Here is a 17,460-nt window from a genome sequence, read left to right as displayed (position 1 = left end):
TTGTATGAGCTACAAGTTGATGAGTCTAAACGACTAGTAGAGAAACCCAAAGCAATCTTGGAGTGTGAAAACAAGCTACTCCGAAAGGAGAGGGTGAAACTTTAAAAGCTCTCGTGGAAGAACAAACATGGAGGTGACATGAATTGGGAGCTTGAGGATGATATGAGGGCTCGTTATCATCGCCTGTTTATTTCGGTTCCTGATTCTGGGACAGAATCCCCTTAAGGAGGGGAGGATTGTAACGACCCAAATTTCCCACTTTTCCATCGAGGTTAGTACCATTATATTTTCATGTTAAGTTACTTTTCTATTGAATTAAGTTAACTTTTTGGGGGCTTAAGTGTAAGAAATGCTTACTTGATCATGCATATGGGTCATATAGTCATTTCTACACACTTCGAGGGTCTAACATGAAAGATTGGTTTGTATTTATACTTCACTTAACCCTAATATGGGATTAAACAACCATTTGCAGCCAACAAACCCTATTCATAGCCTCTGCCTTGTTAAAATAGTGTTATAGGGTTCTTACCATTGGTGGAGAGTTAAAGTGAAGAAGGAATGTGAAGTCATTGGTGTATTAGGTGGATTCTTGGTGGAATTCTTGAAGCTTTTCCCCTAACATCATCTTGGTGATTCATTTATAGATTTCCAGAAGGTAAGGAAATCTTCCTTTCATTCATGTTGTTGTCCTACAAACTACACACAAGAAGAAACCTTGTATGGTGCAAAGTTCTTGGCTTTGGTGTGTTAGTTGGTCCCATTCTTGTCCCAATCATTTTATGCATTTGGAAATGGTATTGAGGGGTTAAGATCATATCAATGGAGGTTTTGATCGAACCCAAATTGAGTAGAAAGAAGAGATCAATCAGTTTCTTCGACTGAGACTTCAATTCTATAACAGTCAGATCCATGATATTTGGGTGTAGGTATGCTTGTGGAGGTGCCAAATACCACCCCCGAATGACAAAGCATCGTGTGCGTACATGCAAAGTCAGAGTAGTGAACACAGAGAACCAGTGACAGTGCTACAGGTGGGAATCGAGCCCCATTTGGTGCACTGGGTCACCAAGTCACGTTAGTAGCGAATGGGGTATTTATTTGGGGAGGTTTAGCAATGAAATAGACCCTAGATAGTGAGAGACTTTAATAGTAATTATAGCAAAGTAAATAAATTAATAATTACTGCGATGAAAAGAATGTCCACATTAACATATGCTTAATTTATTAATAGTTATATCGATGTATGTTGTTTGGTTTGAATGGATTTCATGACTAAACATAATGTATGAAGTATGTTTTATTTCACTATCTATGTTCTTGTGATTGACTCACTGTGCTGATGTTGATACTTGTTTCTTACTTGTTGTTGTGGCTTGTATTGGTACAAGTAGCTTGATATTGATGGCTTGGTGTGGTTGGTTCTTTTTGGGAGTTTCATTTATGTTATTTGGAGATGATATCAGTTTGAGACATGTGGTCGTTTTGGTAGAAAAAATTAATTGAATGATAATCAACCAAGTTGTATGAGATGCTGTGGTGATGTAGTTAGAATAAGTATCAAATTGGGAACAAAATCACACAAGTGGTTTACAAGGAAAGCCCTTGATCCTTGATAGGATCTCCAACACAAAACCTTGGAAGGTGATAATGATCACCTGCCTTGTTTAATTGTATTGATTGAAATGTGAGTTATAGAAATAGAAGTAAGTATACGAGTACAAATGTTGCAATAAGTCTAGTTGTGTGTAGTGTGAAGAGTACATATGTATTTACAGTTTAATCCAAGTAACTAACAGTTCAATATTTTCGGGATCCTCTTAAATAAGTATAAGCACGTTGATTTGACTTGGTATTTCCCGATCTTAAGCCTGATTGAAATGTTTCTTCGTTGAAAATGAGTCTTATGTTGACTATTTCTACACATGTGAGAAATAAGAAAGACATATAGCCTTTAAATTTTGTTAAGAAATAATAATAATAATTATCAGGATCGTGGCATATGCTTTGGGATCCTCAGATATCTTTGAGATCCGAGATCCTAGATAGGATTGAGGATCTTGTCCCTAAGAATTGCCCCCAAATTATACCTGCGAAATATTTAAGTTAATTTTGAATATTTAAAGGTATAATTTTATTTAAATATAGATAAGGTTTTTGAAATTCAAACCCTAACGGATATAATTTTATCCGTTTGATGCTCATGATGACACAGTCAAATCAACTCTCTCTCTCTCTCTCTCTCTCTCTCTCTCTCTCTGTTACTAAGATAAATAGGGGTAAATAATGAAGGGTTTTTCTTTACTTCCTATTGTTTCCTTCGATCGTCACCGACTATCTCCGAAGGTATCTTTCTTACTCCTTCTCTTTTATTTTTTCAATGTTTCGATCATGGGAAAAAAGATTGCTCGTTCTCGCGCCAGTATCACCGCCCCTTCTGATAACGACTTCATTGATCAAAAGATCCTGGTCTATGATGAGACTTGTTCCCTTGATGATGAGGATATCGTGTCCCTGAAAGCTAATAGGGATTTTCCCACAGAAACAATCTTTAATCCCTATGATGCCTTGATTCAGCCAAACTTTGTTTCACCGTCCTGGGTATGTTTCCCTGAATACCCATTTTCTTTGGGTTTGAAATAACCTTTCTCTGGCATCATCTTTGAGTTTTTTGAAATCACAAAGATCTCATACATCCAAGCTATGCCTATTATCTGGATAATATTGTTTTAGATTAACCACTTGAGCCAATCCAATGATCTAGGCATAGGCTTAGCTGAGATGGCTCATGTTTACGTTCTTTAAACGTTTGGGAAATATTGCTTTCTTCTCAAGGTCAAGCCCAACAAATCTCCCATTCTTCTGAAATCAAAGCATAATGACGAAGCTTGGAAAGAGAAGTATTTTTTTGTGAGGCGTGGCTCTATTCTTGGCGGGGATCTCTTACCAAAAACTTGGGTTAAAAAGGGTAGGATTTACTTGTTATTATTAAGGATCGTAAGATTCACTTTCTTATTTTGTTTATTGTGATGCAGCGTTAAAGTTTGAAGAAGTTGCTCCCGCTGCTGAGGATACCAAAGACAAAGTTGCAAATCTTCTCACTCTGTCTATGGCTGATAGATCTTTCAAGTTCGAACATTCCACTCTCCAAGAAGGTTCTTCTACCACTGCTTCAATGGCTACCAGTAAGGATCCTTCTTTTTCTTATTATTTGTTTTATTTTTGGGATCCTGAACTAATGGGGATCTTTTGCAACACACATGATTCGAAGTTACTTGCTCCAGTGCTCGATTTGCCCTCTCTGATCTGGAAGATGACATGTCCAGCGGTCTGATCATGGTTAAGAAGGAAAAGGTTGCCCCCTCACTTCCTATGAAGAGGGCTCAGATTGGTCTCACTATAAATACCCCTAGTTCCCAGAAGAGGAAAACTATTGAGGCCACAGATCTAAGCCTAGAAAATCTCGGAGCCGAGGAGGCACTCAAGAAACTGTTCTCTTTCTCTTAAGTTGTATGTATTTCTAAAATTCTGGTCTTTGCCTTTTATTTTTTTATCTCGCTTTTACTGATGTTGTTGTTTTTTAAGGTCTTCGACCATATTTCTCAGTCCACTGCTGACCTGAAAATCAGGGATGAGAAGAACGAGCTAGCCTTAAGGAGTAGGAGAAGGTGTGGAAAGCCACCAACGAGGATCTCCTAACGAGGGTGGAGCTTTTGAGCAAAGATAAGGCCGAGAAAGAGGAGGATCATTCTGTGGAGATTGCGGAGGCAGTTATTGAGGTGAAGGGTTGTGCTTCTGTGGCCACCTAGGAATCGAAGATCAAACTTGTAGAGGATGTGGCTAATGCAGGATCCTGGAATCTGGCTGGATGGTATGAAGCCCTATCCAATTTAACTGGTGAGCCTGTTAATACCAGTCAGGATCCTGCAAGGCATAAGAGAGAGGAGGAAGAGAATAAGAAGAAGGAAGAAGAGAAGAAGAAGAAGAAGAAGAAGAAGAAGAAGAAGAGAGGAGAAGAAGATAGATAAGGTTCCAGGTGATGGTAATCAGCCGGTAGTTTAGGTTTGGTTTAAAAGAGAATTTGAATGCTTTTGGGGTTGTAAAACAATTTTTTACTCTCTTTTTTGTGGGGTTGGTGGGCAACCCCTTTTATTTGATGCTATGGTTGTTTATATTCTCTTGCGTGGTTGACATAATTGATGTGGTTGTAACAGTAGGTCTTCTGAGGATCCCTAGACGATTAGGATCCTAAAGAGTTCAGGATTTACAAGAACTCGTGGGATCTTTATAATTAGAGATAGTTATTCATCTGCTTAGGATTTTGAAACAGTTAGGATCCTTAGAAAAGATAAGACTTTAGTTATAGTATAGGAGGCTCTTCTTGTAAGGAAAATAATAAGCATAGATAAAACTTGATGATCCTTAGGTGTAGTCTTGGCCTTTAGAATTTTTTTTAGACTTCTATCTTTTAGAGAAGTTTCGTGTTGTAATTCCTTTAGTTTCATGTGTTCTTGTATAGGAGGATCCTTGTTTGGATGATCCAGCTTAGGAATTTGTTGAATAAGATCCTTACTTAGCTTTCACTGGGGAAAACCCACTTTTGAAAATATTGGGAAAGATCCCGACTTCCAATATTATGGGGAAAATCCCAACTTAAGAAATTCTGGGGAAGATCCCAACTTAAGAAATTATGGGGAAGATCCCAACTTAAGAAATTCTAGGGAAGTTCCCAACTTAAGAAAATAACTAGGGAAGATCCCAACTTAGAAAATAACCGGGGGAGATCCGACTTAATATAACATGACAATGTTATAAACCGTAGATTAAACGTTAGGATCCTAACATATGTTCATAAATAAAAGGGTTTCCAAGTCACTAAAGCGTGAAATGATCCCCTTATTCACATCCCATAGTTAGATATTGTGCATTCAAGCGAGGTGTACAAACCTAAACTTATGATAAAGAGGTCAATAATCTTTAACCTTATAGGGGATTAAGTACCCTTAGTCGGAGGAGAGATGATCAGTCTCATATTCGTAGTGGCTAGGTTCCTTGAATTTCTACAAATTGCAAATGTTAGCTTAGGGTGGGCGTTAGCCTAGCTAACACACCTCCGATGCTTAAGTCAGTAATGGTCTTTTTAGAAAAAGTAAATAAAAGAATTTAGACAACAGTAAAGGATAAAGAATGTGTACCTCGAATCTGTTGGAAAATAAAAGATTTAACTTACATGAAATACGCTTTTAGGTGTATAGCATTCCAGGATCTTGGGAAGATGTCTCCTTCTAGGGTAGCCAACCAATATGCCCTATTTCCTGTTTTTGAATCGATAAGATATGGTCCTTCCCATTTGGGTGCCAACATGCCTGCATTAGGATCCTTGGTAAGGAACAAGTCACCTACATGGAATCTTATGAAATTGATGTTTTTTTGTATTCTTTAGCGATCCCTTGTTGGCGAGCAGCGATACGGATCCTGGCAAGATCCCTGAGCTCATCGATAGTGTCGAGATCCTGGGCCAGGATCTTATTGTTGTTCTCCTGATTTTGGAATTGGTTTCTTGTCGTTGGGATCACCACTTCAGTTGGGATCATGGCCTCTGTTCCAAACACCAAGGAATATGGAGTTTGACCTGTGGCTATTTTTGATGTAGTCTTATGCACCCATAGGACGAAAGGAAGTTCCTCAGCCTATCTTCCTTTCTTTTCATCTAGCATTTTCTTCAAATTGTTGACTATGATCTTGTTGCTAGATTCTGCTTGACCATTAGCTTGAGGAAGAATATGAGTAGACGTTATCATTTTAATTCCCTAACTTGTGCAAAAGTATCTAGTTCTTTTGATTATGGATTGAGATCCGTTATCACATATGATTTCGGCTGGGATCCCGAACCTGGTCAGGATATTACGTTTGATGAATGAGACTACCTCCGTGTCTCTTACTTGAATCGCCACCTGCTTATAGATCATCACTAAATTCAGCCACAAAGTCTGCTAGTGCTTGTGACTTTATTACGGATCTTGCCTCATACTTTATGTCATATGTACTAAGCTTCACCGACCACTTAGCCATCCTTCCTGACATTTTTGGTTTTCTCATAACATTCTTAATTGGATAATTAGTTTTTACATGTATGGTATGAGTCTCAAAATAATGTTTTAACTTAGTAGAAGCTGTAACTAGTGCAAGTATTAGCTTTTCGAGATGAGAATACTTGGTCTCAGGATATAGGGGACTTTTACTTACATAGTAAATAAGATGTTGGTCCCTGTCAAGATCCTTTTCCAGAACTACACTTACAACATTTGAGGATACTGAAAGGTATAGGAGGAGTGGTTCTCCATCTAACGGTTTCACTAATAGGGGTACTGAACATAAGTATTTTTTTAAGTTCTTGGAAGGCATTTTTGTGGTCCTTGGTCCACTTGAACTTCTTTTTTTTCTTTAGGATGTCGTAGAAAGGTTTACATCTCTCTGAGGATCTTGAAATGAACCTGTTTAGAGTTGCTACTCTTCCAGTCAGCCTTTGGATATCTTTGGTCATAGTTGGGGATCTTAGATCAATTATTTCTTTGATCCGTTTAGGGCTTGCTTCTATCCCCCTCTTCGTGACCATATATCCAAGAAACTTTGTTGCCTTCATTCCAAAGTGACATTTAGAGGGATTCAACTTCATGTTGTATAATTCTAAAATTTCGAAGGCCTCTTGAAGATTCCTGAGACGATCTTTATTTCTTTTAGACTTGACCACCATGTCATCAATGTAGACTTCCATGGTGTCCCTCAGTTTTTCCTTGAACATTCGGTTCACCAATCTTTGGTATGTTTCCCCTGTATTTTTAAGACCAAAAAGCTTAGAAATATAACAATATATACTTGTAGGGGCCATGAAGGAAGTATCCTCTTAATCAGATGGTTCCATTTGTATTTGTTGGAATCCGACTGAGGCGTCCATGAATGTTAGTAGCTCATGTCCTGTTGTGTCATCTATCATCGAGTCTATGTGTGGTAAAGGGAAAGGATCCTTAGGGCATGCCTTATTGAGATTCATGTAATCCATACATACTCTCCATTTTCCATTCTTCTTTTTACCCCCACCACGTTGGCTACCCATCTAGGGAACTTTACCTCTTTTATCATTCCCATCTTGAGAAGTTTTTCAACTTCTTCTTGAATGATTTAGTTTCTCTCAGGTGTAAATTTCCTTTTTTTGGCGTATACGCCTGAAAGAAGTATCTATATTGAGTTTATGAGTTATAATTTCTTTATCTATACATGTCATATCCTCATGCTTCCAAGCGAAGGTCTTGTTTCTGTCTATCAAGAGCTTTATTAGGTCCTACTCGATTTGTTTTGGTATTGAGGATCCTATGAGGAATTTAGCTTCAGGATCCTCAAGGTACAGGGGATCTTCCTTTATGTCTTGCTTTCTTGCTTCTAGCATGTCTCGTGCCCTCTGCTTTAATTGCTATGCTTGTCATGGTGTTGTTGAAGATTTCATCGAGGTCTTATATCACTCTTTTGATTCTTGTTGATCCCCGATGATCTTCACTATTCCTCACGGGATAGGCATCTTGATGCACTGGCGGTACGTTGATGGACTGCTTTCATGTCATGGCTCCAGGGTCTACCTAATATAACATTATAGGAAGACAAAGCATCAATTACACAAAAACATTGCATAGAATTTACCCCCTCAATGTAGATGGGTAGCTTGATTTATCCAACGATGTGCTTTATTTCTCCATCGAATCCTATTAGGCTGGAGGATCGTTTGATTATTTTGGATTCTGGTATGTTCATCCTGGTTAGAGCATCTAGGAGTATGCTATTCACTGAGGATCCTCCATCTACCAGGATCCTTCTAACAACGTGATTGGTGATGTATAGAGTAATCACTAATCCATCATGGTGAGGATCATGGATGTTTTCTCTATCTTGTTCATCGAAGATGATTTCCTTGTTGTTTGTTATCGACGTCTTTCTTCCCTTTCCATCTTAGATACTTTGGCATTTCTTTTAGTTGCAGAATAAGAATTTCCATAGATGTTAGATCCTCCGAAAATAACATTGATTACCTTGGTGTCCGAGGGAGGGGATCCTGGTTTTTCATGGATCTTCGTAGGATCTTGCTCCTTCTCTCTGGATCTTTCTTTTTTCCTCCCTAGGATCTATTTGTTTTATCCTTTGCTCAGGAGATAACTAATCTCCTTCCTGAGGATTAGTTATAGTCTAATCCAAATTACTAAAAGTCTGATATTTCCAAGTAACTAAAAGTCCGATATTTCTGGGATCCTCTTGAATAAGTATAATCACGTTGGTTTGACTTGGTATTTTCGGGTCTTAAGCCTGATTGAAATAATTCTTCGTTTAGAATGAGTCTTATGTTGACTATTTCTGCACATATGAGAAATAAGCAAGACATATAGCTGTTAAATTTTGTTAAGAAATAATAATAATAATAATAATAATAATAATAATAATAATAATAATAATAATAATAATAATAATAAAAAGGATCCTGGCATATGCTGCGGGATCCTCAAATATCTTTGAGATCTGGGATCCTGGATAGGATTGAGGATCTTGGCCTTAACAGTGGTGATGTTTCCATTTTATACTTGGTTTTTGGGTACTTGTTTTGGTACCACTTTACAGCTTTAAATTTGATGAATGATGTTTTGGTAATAAAAGTAACATTGGTGATGTTTTCATAAAACTCAAAATAAGAATTCCGCTAACGTATTCTGTTAAATAAATGTTTTAATAAATAAAAAAATTTGGGTGAAAAATCACGGTGTTACACCGTAGGCCCATGAAAGGTGTCAACTAATCACATTTCGCCATGCATTAGCTTCTGGAACATTCATCCATTACATACAACACATGAGTATCAACAACGTACATGATAGAGCACCATGAGTCATAGTGGAGCATCATGATGCATATGTGGCACATCATGAACACTAGCGGCCCAACATCCATCATGGTGGCACAACATGTTGTATTCCTTGACCATCACTAACTTCTGAGCATCATAGAGGACTTCATAGCACATGTGGCTCATGAAAGCACACCCTACACCAAGATGGCACATGTTGCATGAATATGGCCCATCTCATGCAAGGATGGCACAACTCCCTCCCATTTGGCGTAACATGCTCCTAATATGGCACAACATCCTCCAATATGACACAACTCCTTCCAAGGTTGGCGCAACATCTACCAATTTGGCGCAAGATCTCCCATGATAATCTCAACTCCCTTTGTCTTGGCGCAACTTCATCATAAATGGCGCACCACCTTTCCACTTGGTGCAACTTCTATCATGATGGCACAAATTCTTCTTGGATAGCGCAACATGTTGCTCCAAATGCTCCAAGTTGCTTCAAGTTTCTCCAAGTTGCTCCAGGTTGCTCCAAGTTTCTCCAAATAAGTTCTAAGTGCTCCATTGAACTCTAATGCTTCATGAGAATGCTCCAAATGCTCAAGTCACATTTAACAACTACAATAGGATGGAAGATGAAATTTACCTCCTAATGACGAGAACCAGGGGGTCTTTGAGATTGATAGAACAAAGAAGAGGCCAAGCTATTCGATAAGGTGATGTATCCGAAGTTGCACTCCATCCAACCAAGACTCCATCCGACAACAGTCTCCATCCGAAGAATATATTATCTGACGTAGTTGGCCATCCCATGTAAATGTAATTTTATGTCACACCCCCAAACCAAGGATGGCGGAAACGTCCGGGGGTGGAGGACTTCATGTATAGTATCATAACAGCAATTGTAATAGTAATTCAAGCAAACACAACCAACATATATATAATTGAAAAAAAATTACATCATTGTATGAATTACATGTTTACGAACCAATTACAATATGTTGATAAAATATGAAATAGTAGACGCCTTAGCGTCCCATCCTCAAAAGCACTTGATTACCTGTTTAATGATTTCCTGAGAATACAAGTTGTTTGAAAAAGTGTCAACACAAAGGTTGGTGAGTTCATAAGCTTTTGTTTGGTATTATTAAAAGCCTTTTGTTTGTAAAAGTAGTATTTGTGTTAGAAAAATCCAATATTTTCCTTAATGTGTAAATGTAGTCTTAAAACCCAAAGACCGAAATGTACAAGTAATTTGTCATATTTATAGTAAAACAATGCAAGTTTAAATCGACATAAACTCGTTAAATTTTAATGAAGTTCCCGTAAATTCCAATGTTTGTTAATACTTTATGTGAGTTTATTATAACCATACTATGACCAAGGTTGCCTAAAACGACGTTCTTCAGGCGTCGGAAATGTTATGACAGTTGTCACCCCAGACCTATCGGTCTAACTGTTGCATGCAGTTTAGGTGTGGGTTTGTCAAACCCAATATAGATCTATACACAAGTATCACGCTCTCCCTCAAGGAGACTCTGGTTACAATACAGGACTTAATGGTAATTTGAAGTAAATGTCTCACAAAGTCATTAACGGAATTACGTGTTATGAAAATTTGGTACCGTATGGCCGTACCTTGCTTAATGAAAATATCCTTTGTATAAATGTACCCTTTTTAAATGTATGTGTTATGTAATGTATCATAAACTATACCTATTATAGTTTATCAACCAAGGGTAGTACGTGGTAATGTATGCAAACTATATTCAAAATAGTTTATTTAATGTTTGAATGTATCGATTGTACTTTGATTATAATCACTTGTTATTCTTTATGTTTTATATGACCAAATCCATTTGTAAACTGATGTGTGTCTAAATATTAAGATAAAATGTCATATATTGCAGTAACATATAATCACATAAAGATATACACCTTGCTCAACATGTTACAAGGTGAAATGAAATTAACAGCAACTTTTCGTTAAAAACAGTTTCTGTTACCGTTCTTAGAAAATTTATAGAAAAATCATCAAAGCTCTAAATCCAAATCCGCAAATTTTGAGAGTTTGGAATATGAGTCTAGTTTGTTCGTAAATTTTATCATGATTTTTAGTGATCTCTAACAGAGGTGAAAATGTTCATAATCACAGACTGGTCCGGGTTTGCCTCTGAAATGACAGGCAGTTTTGTAAAAATCACCATAAATTGTAGAAAAATCATATGGAGATGTGCAAGTAGCCATTTTAAAGCTAAGAGTTTGAACTACTTGCAACTGAAACAGTTTTGAAAACTAAAATATTTAAGTTGACCAAAACAGTCCGTGATTAACGTCCATCTTTTCTGATGTAATCTGTTAGAAAAAGTTTAATTGTGTTCTTGATGATTTTACTTGTATTCCCCCCTTAAAACTTAAGAAAAACATGTAAATGTATGGGTATGAACTCACCTTATGTTGTTTCAGTAGATGAAAGTGAGAGAGAGGAAGTGTTCAACTCAAGAACACTAAGAAGATGTCTTGATGATTCGAGAATCTAACACCGAATAAGATGGAACTTGTGTAAGATATCAATGATTTGAGTAGAATGGAGTTTAATAATTATGTGAATGATGAAGATACTTACTAATTGAAGAAAGAAATCCCTGGAGAAAGCCTTGAAGTTCTTGAAGTTGAGAGAAAAGATGAGAGAATTTTGGAGAGTGTTCTTGGTTGCTAAGTGTAGAATGAAAGAGTTTTATGGAGAATGAGGAGAGAGGATCAATCCTCCAGCTCTTAGAACGTGGGAAGAGCTGGAGATTGGCTGTAAAGGTCCACTAAGGAGACAAGGGGTAGTGGGAAAGAGTGGCTAATCATAGTGTGAGGTGGTAGTGGTTTGCTTTTGCCATAAATTAAGGAAAAGCAAATATTCCCTCAATAATTAGTTCAATCACCAATTCTTTTAATATATTTTATAAAAACCCTGGAGATTTATATATTTTGGGGCCTTAGTTTATAAAATAAAGTTTTGGGTGAAAATCCCACGTTAAAATAATGAAAAACGGAGTTAAAACGAAGTCGTAGTCGAAAAACCGGTAAATCGCTTCGGACCTTCGGACCCTCGGACCTTCGCTTCGGACCTTCGGACCTTCGGACCCTCGCTTCGGACCTTCGGACCTTCGGACCCTCGCTTCGGACCTTCGGACCCTCGCTTCGGATCAGAGGCCTCGGATGCGAGGCTTCGGTCCAGAAGCTTCGGTTTCGGATCCTTAAAGCTATTTTACTCGTTTTTACCCCGTTTCAAGCGATTTTTGACCCGGTCAAGGGTCGAGATGACCCAAATGATTACAAAAAGTTAAAGTAACTTTTGAGAGAGATTTGGGAGAGATTTCAAATAGAAAGAGATAGAGTGAAAACGATTTAGAGAGGTTTCGTTTGTGATTAATTTGAGTGTTCGGCTTCACAACGCAAGGTTCGTAAACCCCATTAAACCGTGTTTTAGTGTCTTACACAATCCCGATGATTGTGTAATAGTGTTTTATCGCTTTGGTTCGTTGTTTAGCACTTGTTAAGGCTAAGGAAAATCAAACACATGAACTTTCCAAATGATGATTTCTCATTAAAATAGCGAATTGTATAGTGATTACATAACGTAAACCCTAGCATACAAGGGTTATTGGAGTTGACCGGTTTGACTTGTTGACTTTGAATTGACCGAAATTTGACGGTTGTCACATTTTATTTTGTACGTTGTAAATATAGGGAAAAAGATCAACAAAAAAGCTTTTTTCAGTTGTATGATTCCTATTAATCAACTTTTTAGTTGTATCATTTGTTCCCTGGCCCTTGACATGTTTTAGTGCTGCCTATGAAAGGGCAGGTTAACCAAATTTGTAAACAACCCCTTTTATGAACTATTGAGTAACATATCTATCAAATTTCTCCATCAAACATTCTCTTTGCTTTTTATTTAGTTTTATAGTTTTTTAATTCCTTGCACTTAATACTTACATTAAATACTTGTTGATCTTCATGTCTTAGAATGGAACTATTCAGATTTCAACATGAACATTATTATTAGTATGATTTTTATCTAGTTTTATACCTCATCAATTGGTAGCAGAGCCTAAGTGGTTATCTTTTGAATCCATTTGACCAAATTATCATTACTTAAGATATTCTAGGTCTACCAAAAACGTTCTTCATAAATACCACCGTCACTCTTATTTCTAAATTAAAATGACTAATCTTGTTCCACAACTGTATTTGATGTGTATAACCAACAATGTGGATTGACCTACTCAAGCCCTATTACTGGTGGTTGAGGAATATGATCACTGGAAGATAAAAATGGAACGTTTTGAATTTCAAAAGAAAAAGGAAAAGAAATCGAGAAATTTGTAACTAAAGGTCCTCATGCTCTAGTTGAAACCATAGTTAGAGATGTAGTTGTTCAACTACTTGGTTAAGGACAAATTCGAGAAGCTCCTCTCACAAATGTTGATATCATGAAGCTGCATGCAGATGATATCGCCTTCTCTAAGATAATCTTTTGCATCCCTCCTCATCTGTTTGAGCATATTAAATTATGAAAAAGTGCCAAGGAAATTTGTGATACTCTCAAAGATCTATTAGAAGGGTCCGAAAATGTCAAAGACAAAAGATTATCAAAATTTGTCAATGATTATGACACTTTTTGACTCTTCCTGGACTTCTAAGAGATTTCTCAATGTGGTTAATAATCTTACAGTTCATGGTGTTTCAAGAACTCGTATTGAACATAATCTTAAGTTCATTAACAACCTTAGTAAAGGTTGTGGTAATGTCAAATCTACTTGGAAATAAATGTTTCATTAAAGAAGTTGACCCTTTTTCAACTTTTTGATGAAATTCAAGGACATGAATTGAATATGGCACAAACACTGAGCAAAATTTTTGGTGGACCTCTGCTCTTGTCAGTACATTAAATTATATCCCACCTAGAAATGATCTGATGGAATCACCTATTTAGGAGTCTCTTATTATGATTACTAAAGAACCTATTAAAGCTGATTCTAACGAACAAGACTTACATCATGAGTTTGCCATGCTTACTATGAAATACAACAACCATCCAAAACCTTGGTTGAAAAAATAAAATGCTAAACCTTATCAAAACCAATATCAAAATAACAACCAGAAACTGACGTACCTAGCCCCATATCTGTCAAACCAACAATCATATCTAAAACCATTCGGAAACCTTCAAAATCTTACACCTTACCAACCCAACCTTCCGAAAAACCGTCCTTTGGTTCCACAAAACAATCTAACACCACCAGTAGCTAAGCTAAAACTCATCTATCACAAATATGGTCTCAGAAATCACTTTGCTCGTGACTGTCAATCCGACATGCCAATGAAACCAAAGATAAAGGACTCAACTTACCATGCTAAGAGGTCAAAAGGGTTAGCAAAAAGTGAAAAAGCTTTTGTTGCAATATTGTCAAGGAATGTTAATGGGTATTGGTCCTCTAGGGATGAGAAAGAAAGTGGCGGTGAAAGGAATTTGTGCCTTATGCCAAGAGAAAGTGTAGAATGTCAGTCCAGATAATGGTCCTTAGGCTCGGATGATGATGATGATGATGATGATGATGATGATGATGTTGATGCTTAAAACCTTGTGGAGCGCAACTAATGTTATATGGTGTAACAGCTTTCCAATCTCAGGTTATTACCAAACTTGAATATCAAAATTTCATGTGTAGATACGAAATGATCTAAACCTAATAGTAGAACTATGTCATGACTCATTAAATACCTCGAAACAGTTAGGAACAACCTAATACATACTTAGCAAATCACATTTACATGTGAATGATTCAAATATGTTATAAAGAGCCAAAAATCAAAATCACATAACTTGTTACATACTATAGTTAATCAAGTTGCAAATTTAAGTATAAATAAAATACTTTGACTATTTAATTAAATCAAAATCTCATAACTTGTTACAAACTATAGTTATTCAAATTCAATATATTTTAAAGTCTAACATGATTAAATCACAAACTATATATATATATATATATATATATATATATATATATATATATTAGAATTTAAATTATTGACTAAAAACATGATTCAAATACCTTCATAACTAAGCTTTTATATCTTGTAAACTTGCATTAGATTTCAGCTACAAATACATTTTTTTGTATAAAAATAGTAAGAAATATAGTGATATTCCAAACAAATACTTCCAAAAGAAAACAAAATTCTAAAAGCTTGTAGAAATAATATATATTATAAATAAGGACTTCAACCAATCTGCCATCTGATTTGGACAATGTTTGATATTTAATTTAAATTTTGCCTTATTTATAAAACGAAATTTATAAAACCGAGTTCTTGTGTTTCAAACTACTTGAAACTTTTTCAAAATTATGTATTTGTAATTTCTTCATTATTTTAAACATAAAATATAAATAAATAGTAATACAGACCTAAAAATTCCTATACAGAAGCCTTATATCACCTGTTAGATGATGGAATTAAAGTTTGGTGATTTTTGGAATTGATCTTCATGTGTTTTTGGAATTTAGTTTATAAAACTTTCCATAACTCTATCTAAAAGTGAAAATTTAACAATCTTGAGGCACATTATAAAACAAATAGTCGACTAAGTGTTACTAGATCATTGAAAACTAGACAAAATCTCATTAGAACCTTTATGTTTCGTAGGACGGGAGTAGGATTCGTCCTTATAAAATTAGGAATTGCAACATTTAGAACCGCTCAATTTCCAAGTGAGTATTCACAACCCCTTTTTACTCTTTACATAATTTTGGGGTGAAAAACATGTATACTAAATTACAAACTGTTATACAATTTTATGTATTCTTAAATAATTATCGATGTACATGTATGTAATCGTTTATACGCTTTTGTTGTATTCTTGAGATGCTATCATATTCTAAGTCCCCGAAAATTAAATACAATCTATTAACTCACTTTTGAGTCGATGGTCATTGTGGATACCTTTATTTCCATAGTTAACCTTTTTATTTTACATGCTTTTTAGGAAACAGTCAGTGAACGTTTAATTGAGGCACGACCATCATTATTGTATTTACTTTTTGGATGTATGAACAACTTAGATTGTGGACTTGATGTTTTTGTGATGGGAACTAGTGATGTAAACTTTAAATACTTAAACGTTACGGCGGGTGTTGTCTTTTACCTTACGTGATGAAACATTGAACTGTTATACCTCGTGTTTCAGCTTTAGTGGGGTGTGACAGATTTGGTATCAGAGTCAAAAGTTGTAGAGAATATCATTTTTCCTTTGGAAAACCTAAGCTATAACCAACAGGTTAATAAACATACCGTCTAGTATAAGAAAATCGGGTGTTGTATTATTGGACCTTAATTGGACATAGTCTCATCACCCATGTACAATTAGGGAATAATTAATTCGAGAGCGGAAGTGGTTATAATAGTAGTATATGCAACATAGGTTCTACTTAAACTACGTGTTGGGTTTTATAATATTTCTAAAGGTAGAAAAAACAATCAAAATTTTAAGTGTACATGCACCCTAAGATCTAGGTTTTACTAATTATAGCAACGAACTTTAAAAACTAACTAAAGGGAAGTTTACTAACCTTTTGCTGATTTTCTTGAGACCTTGTGAATATCATTGATTGCAATGGATGAATGATCCAAAGTAGAATCCCTCTAATGTAGTCAGACTCACAAATGCCAAAAGGAAAAAGGAAAAACCCTAGATTAAGGTTTATGCAAAATTCACTAAACCCAGGAGAGAAGTTATGAATTTTGTATGAAAGAGAAAGAGGATGAGTATGGACGAAAATTAGAGAATCATCTCTTAGGGTTTGATCCCTAGTAGTCTATTTATAGGCTACAGATAAATCCTCAAGGGTTTCAAACTCTTACGGTTTATCCTTATCCTATTCAAAACATGTCATATCCCTATCCAAGGACATGCAGAAACAATCCACCATAAGGCTCAAGGATCTTTTGGAATATTAAAAATTAATCACTAGAATTTAATTAATATTCAAGCTCTCTAATTAATTAAAACAATTTAATTAATTACAAAATAATTTCCAATTAATTTATTAATTACTTAATAAATTAATAACTTATTTAACTCCATTTACTTATCGCTATTTAGGTCACGAGGCCAACCCAAAAGGACCATACTATTATTAGAATTATCACCAAACAGTTAATGACCTTGGACACCAGTCCCAACAGTCTCCCACTTAGACAAGTCGTTAACTTTTAGGATCATATATTTCACTAATAATCAATAGAGAATAGTCATCCAAATAGTCATCCAATGCAACTGCCAAACTTTGATCAGAATCAAAACTTAGTCCTTAGACAAGTGATCAACTATTCTTTTTTTCTAGATATCTCTATGAACATGAGACATGGATAAGGTTTAATCTCGATGTTCAACATTCCATTTCTCGATTAATGATTTCTGACGATCAGATCTGACTTATAAATCGAACACATTAAATTAGTTAGGGCTCGGCCAAGCACTTCAGATGTCAGCACCAAATCATTGAGGGACTCAT

The sequence above is a fragment of the Lactuca virosa genome, chromosome 6, assembly GCF_052849685.1.
Source record: "Lactuca virosa cultivar CGN04683 chromosome 6, Lactuca_virosa_CGN04683_v6, whole genome shotgun sequence".
Taxonomy (NCBI): domain Eukaryota; kingdom Viridiplantae; phylum Streptophyta; class Magnoliopsida; order Asterales; family Asteraceae; genus Lactuca; species Lactuca virosa.
Note: the sequence above shows the minus strand (reverse complement) of the source record.